At 46.9% G+C, this 5,944-nt stretch overlaps 1 non-coding gene across 1 annotated transcript; it reads left to right on the forward strand.

Annotated features, from left to right (window-relative positions):
* The first annotated feature begins 5,229 nt into the window (after positions 1–5,229).
* LOC121284544 lies at positions 5,230–5,336 on the forward strand. The gene has a single exon (XR_005944510.1). It is a non-coding gene; the product is annotated as a U6 spliceosomal RNA (small nuclear RNA).
* The last annotated feature ends 608 nt before the right edge of the window (positions 5,337–5,944 follow it).

Genomic DNA, 5,944 nt, shown 5'->3' on the forward strand with positions numbered 1-5,944 from the left:
CCACTGTGCTAAATGGATTTTGAACACATCCATCAACTCATGGCTGGGCATCCATGAGGCACTGTGGGCCATCAGTAGCAACAGAATTGTACTCAAACACAATCTGTGATCTCATGGCCCAGCATAACCCCCATTCTACCATTACTACAAAGCTAGGGGATCAACACTGGTTCAATGAAGAGTACAGGACAGCATGCCAAGAGCAGCACCAGCATACCTAAAAATGAGGTTTCAACCTAGTGAAGCTACAACACAGGATTACTTGTGTGCCATCACAGCAGAAGTAGTATTCCATAGACAAAGCTAAACAATCTCGCAACCAACGGATCAGATCTAAGCTCTGCAGTCCTGCCACATGCAGTCATGAATGGTGATGGACAACTAAACAACACAATGGGGGAAGAGACTCCACAAATTTCCCCACCCTCAATTGTGGTGGAGCCCAGCACAGCAGTGCAAAAGATAAGGCTGAAGCATTTGCAACTTCAGCCGGGAGTGCCAAGTGGATGATCCATCTTGGCCTCCTCCATTGGTCCCCAGCATTACAGCTGCCAGTCTTCAGCCAATTTGGTCACTCCACATTGTATCAAGAAACGGCGGAAGACACTGGATACTGAAAATCCTATTGGTCCTGACAATCATCCAGGAATGGTACTGAAGACTTGTGCTCCAGAACTTGCCATACCCAGAACTTGCTAAGTCCCAAAAATCAGTTTCACAACGTCATGAAACCAGTTCCAGTACAGCTACAACACTGGCATCTACCCAGCAATGTGGAAAATTGCCCAGGTATGTCCTGTACACAAAAAGCAGGACAAATCCAACCCGGCCAATCACTGCCCCATCAGAATACTGTTGATCATCAGCAAAGTGGTGGAAGGTGTCATCAACAGTGCTATCAGGCAGCACTTGTTTAGAAATAACCTGCTCACTGATGCTCAGTTTGGGTTCCATCAGAGCCACTCAGCTCCTAACCTCATTACAACCTTGGTTCAAGCATGTACAAAAAAGCTGAACTCCAGAGGAGAGGTGAGAGTGACTGCCCTTGACATCAAGACAGCATTTGACTATGTATGACATCAAGGAGCCCTAGCAAACCTGGAGTCAATGGGAATCGGGAAAAAACTCTCCACTGGTTGGAGACATACCTAGCACAAAGGAAGATGGTTGTGATTGTTGGAGGTCAATCATCTCATTTCCAGGACATCCCTGCAGGAGTTCCTCAGGGTAGTGTCCTCGGCCCAACCATCTTCTGCTGCTTCATCAATGACCTTCCTTCAATCATAATGTCATGACAACAGATCACAGCCCTGAATTACTCACAGTTAAAAATGTTAAATTTTTAAGGAAGGAGTATTTATTTAAAAAGACATACAAGTAAAAACTGGCTGAGAATGTAAAATAACCACTTTCTAGAAAATTCCTATGTTGATTATACTTGATCAACTAGTCCAGAGAAACCATGGAATATCCCACCTCAAAAAGGTGTCAAGTCCTACTTTCGACAGGAACACTTGAAAGGAAGAGATGCAATTAACAATAATTAACTTTAACCTTCTGTAGTTGGGGAGACAAGGGAGACTAATTACCCCATCTCAGCAGAAACCATCATCTGTTGAATTATATCTCAGAATGTGGAAATGGTCTGAGTTGAAAGAAGGCATATTCTGGATGAAAGACATGTTTGTCTTTTATTCCCTTCCAGGGATACACAAGGAAAAACCAGCAGCAAAGCTGGTCAGTGTGTTCTAGTTCTGGTGTGGTAGTGTGTGCTGTAATGGTCACATCAGAAGAACATCAACTAGGCATCCCTGCAGCTTCCAGGTAGAAATCTCTAGGCAGAATCACCCGTGCCCTCTGGCATCGGGTGTGTTCGGTGGCGTAAGCAGACAATTTGGCAAGAAGGCAAAAAATAAGTTCTACAACATCGTAAAATCAGTTTGCGATCATCTGCTCAGCCCGTTGATGGCAGGCCATGTTTCCCACCATCGGACACCGGGAACCTCGTTGTAATATATCAGCATATCCCTATAAGGCTAGCCCATCGAACTCATCCCCTGCACCAGCTGGATCCTTCACCCTCATGCCAACATGTTTCACAACAGTATATAAAAGGCATGCACTTAATGGGCTGCATTTTGAAGAAAACTTGGAGGTGAGTGAGGCAACTCTGGGGTCAGGGGCAAAGGCTGCAATACGGTTGAAAATAGCACACAAACGCATGTGGGGTGGGGGGAGTGTTGGGCGAGGGAAGCGACCCACAGCCACATTGATGTGATTGGAGTCAGGTTTCTAGCTTACCTGCCCCCTCAAGCAACAAAGAGGCATCAAAGTGCCACCAAGTGCTGCAGAGCTTTTCACCCCTCAGGCACAAACTGCAAACTAATGAGCATTTTAATGGAATGCAGAACAGTTGGATGACTGGACATGTTGTACAACCTCCTTGCTAAAGTTGGCTGTGGAGCAGTCACTGGTGGAGGCGCTCACAGCTCCTTGCAATGTCAACATCCCGGTTTGGACCAGTCTCCCCCATGGTTCAAGCTAACAGTACAACCTTGCAGTGTGAGTTAGAATGCCTTGAGCTGAGAGCACAGTATGCAGTCCAATGGGCAAAGCTGCTGCTAACCGGTCAGATGGCATGGGGCAGTGGTGGGTAGGGTTTCGGGCAGCCATGCAGCGCACTAATCTCTGGCCATCCAAGTGATGGCCAGAACTCCCCGGGAAATGTTGAGGAGCCTTCACACTTAACCAGGACAGGTTCTTAGTACACCCATGCTAACCACATTGCTCTCTTTCATCCTGCAGGAGGAATACATCAAGATCTTGGAGACTGGTGAACTAACTGTATGCCTCATGGCATACAGAGAGCAAAGACCACAGAGAAGAGAGCAACAGAGGGAGGGGCAGCACCATCTGGAAGAAGGGACAGCTCGGGGTCCCACACACGCCACCAAAGAGCCACAGTGAGCCATTGCTGACCAGCGCCCTGTGACATCCAGTAGATGATGCCTTTCATTCCTGCAGATGATTGAGAACCAGTGTCACCAAAGACTGTGCATGACTAGGGAACTGGTCAGTCACATCTACTAGATTTGGTGCCACGTGGATATGGAGGGCATCCACTGCCAATGGCTGTGAACATGACAGTGCTGCTCAATTTCTACACTGTGGCTCCTTTCAGGACCCCACAGGTGACCTCTGTGGGATATCACAAGCCACTACACACAAATGCATCCATGAAGTCATCTTTGCAAGGGCACACAACTTTGTGCATTTTTCCCCGGACCAGGAGAGCCAGGATGAAAGGGCAGTTGGATTCACCCAGATCTCAGGTTTCCCACAGGTGCAGGGTGCAATCGACTGCACTCACGTGGGGATCAGATCTCTGTCTCAACAAGCAGGCAACTATGTCAACTGCAAGGGATTGCATTCGCTGAATGTGCAGCTGGTGTGCGACCACCACAACCACAAATGCATCCTGCTGGTCTGCACTCATTTTCCAGGGAGTGTCCACGTCTCCTACATTCTTAGTCGGGTCACAGATCCCTGACATCTTCCAGGGTCCACAGAGGCTGCGTAGATGTCTGCTCAGGGACAAGGGCTACCCGCAGAGGACGTGGCTGATGACACCTGTGCGACAGCCTCAGACTGCAGCAGAGCGACGGTATAATGAGGCTCATGCTGCAGCTCACAACTTGATGGAGCAAAACCATCAGGATGCTGAAAATGAGGTTCTGGTGCCTGGACCAGTCCGGTGGAGCCCTACCATGTAGTTCTCAGAGGGTGACTCACATTGTCGTCGCCTGCTGCGCCCTTTACAACCTGGTGCTGCAATGAGGAGAGGAGCTGGCTGAGGAGGAGATGCAGGAGCTGGATGTCTCCTCTGATGAGGAAGACGTCAACAGTGATGAGGGTGAGGAGGTCCTTGAAGGCGCTGAGGCTCTTGCACTGGTCAGACGAGGCAGCTGCATTTGGGAAGCCTCATAGCTGCTATGTGTTTGGAGAATGATGACAACATGCAGTGAGTAGAGACCATAAAATTGTCACATTGCATCTATGAATGTTGACTCTAGTATAGGTTATGGCAGCGCACATAACCTCTGTGATAATGCTCCTATCACAGAGACGCAGTGGAGGCCCTAATAGTCACTCACTTGCAGGAGGATGATGATGACATGCAGTGAGGACATTCCAGAGATCTTCACAAAGCCTCTGAGAATGCCTGACTTCTGCCTGGCTGAGGGCAGATTGCTTGCGCTCTGTGATCGGGGTCATATCATAGAGACGTAGCCATGAAACTTTAAAAGCATCTGATCCTTTGTTCACCTTCAGTACCTGACTCTTCCAGGAGCACAGGACCAGCATCACTAGTCACAGATGCTGATGAGATGGGGGCTAGCCCCACCTTAAAGGCACTGAGAACACACAGAGAGAATGATGGAACTCAGACACTTGCCCACGACATTCTGGCAGCAATGACAAGCACTGTCGAGGCATGGGCATCAATAATGTGTCCCGGGAGTATGAGGCCAGACCATCACTTTGGCCTGAAGGCTGCACAAAGCACAGGGAAGAGACCCTGGACTGAGACACCTGCCTTTATCTTGTGCAGAAAGGTTTCACATCTAAATGACATGAAGACTGCTCATCAGAACAAGGAGCCACAGGCAGGTAGACATTCTTGGGAGTTTATTGACAATAGTGAACAAGTGATTAACACCCATGCCCAGGCCATGCAAGTGGTTATGGTACTGGGTTTGTAACCCCAAGATCAAGAGTTCAAATCTCACAATGGCAAACTATGAAACAATGTAACTTCATCTGAATAGGAACAGATGGAAACGTGTTTGTACTCGAAAGAGTTACTAAATAGCCAAGTGGTTATGGTACTGGGCTTGTAACCCCAAGATCAAGAGTTCAAATCTCACAATGGCAAACTATGAAACAATGTAACTTCATCTGAATAGGAACAGATGGAAACGTGTTTGTACTCGAAAGAGTTACTAAATTGCCAAGTGGTTATGGTACTGGGCTTGTAACCCCAAGATCAAGAGTTCAAATCTCACAATGGCAAACTATGAAACAATGTAACTTCATCTGAATAGGAACAGATGGAAACGTGTTTGTACTCGAAAGAGTTACTAAATAGCCAAGTGGTTATGGTACTGGGCTTGTAACCCCAAGATCAAGAGTTGAAATCTCACAATGGCAAACTATGAAACAATGTAAGTGCTCGCTTCGGCAGCACATATATTAAAATTGGAACGATACAGAGAAGATTAGCATGGCCCCTGCGCAAGGATGACACGCAAATTCGTGAAGCGTTCCATACGCTTGAAAAGGCTTGGCCTAAATAGCCAAGTGGTTATGGTACTGGGTTTGTAACCCCAAGATCAAGAGTTCAAATCTCACAATGGCAAACTATGAAACAATGTAACTTCATCTGAATAGGAACAGATGGAAACGTGTTTGTACTCAAAAGAGTTACATCTTAACCCTTCCATGCTCGGTGGGCACCGCAGGGACTGGGCTGCTTTATTGACCCCTTTTATCACATTTTGGTTTAAAGTTGTAAGTTTCCTTTAAACTTTGTTCTTGGTTTTACAGCTGACCTGAATTAGGGGCTGTGCCTGATTTATCCTAATTTTGTTAATTTAGTTTAATTGTTTTAACTCAACAAGAGTTACATCTTCTTAACTTAAGTTTCCTTTAAACTTTGTCCTTAGTTTTACAGCTGACCTGAATTAGGGGCTGTGCTTGATTTGTCCTTCATTTTGTTAATTTAGTTTAATTGTTTTAACTCTAAAAGAGTTACATCTTCTTAACTGGAGTCGACTGACCCAACTGTCTGCCCCTCTTCCGCGGCTATGTTTGCGGTTGGTTTCCCTGGAGAGGGAGCACGCGGTGTCTGCCGGCAGTCTTGAGGCCTTCCATGCTCGGTGGG

The sequence above is a fragment of the Carcharodon carcharias genome, chromosome 11 (assembly GCF_017639515.1).
Source record: "Carcharodon carcharias isolate sCarCar2 chromosome 11, sCarCar2.pri, whole genome shotgun sequence".
Lineage (NCBI taxonomy): Eukaryota > Metazoa > Chordata > Chondrichthyes > Lamniformes > Lamnidae > Carcharodon > Carcharodon carcharias.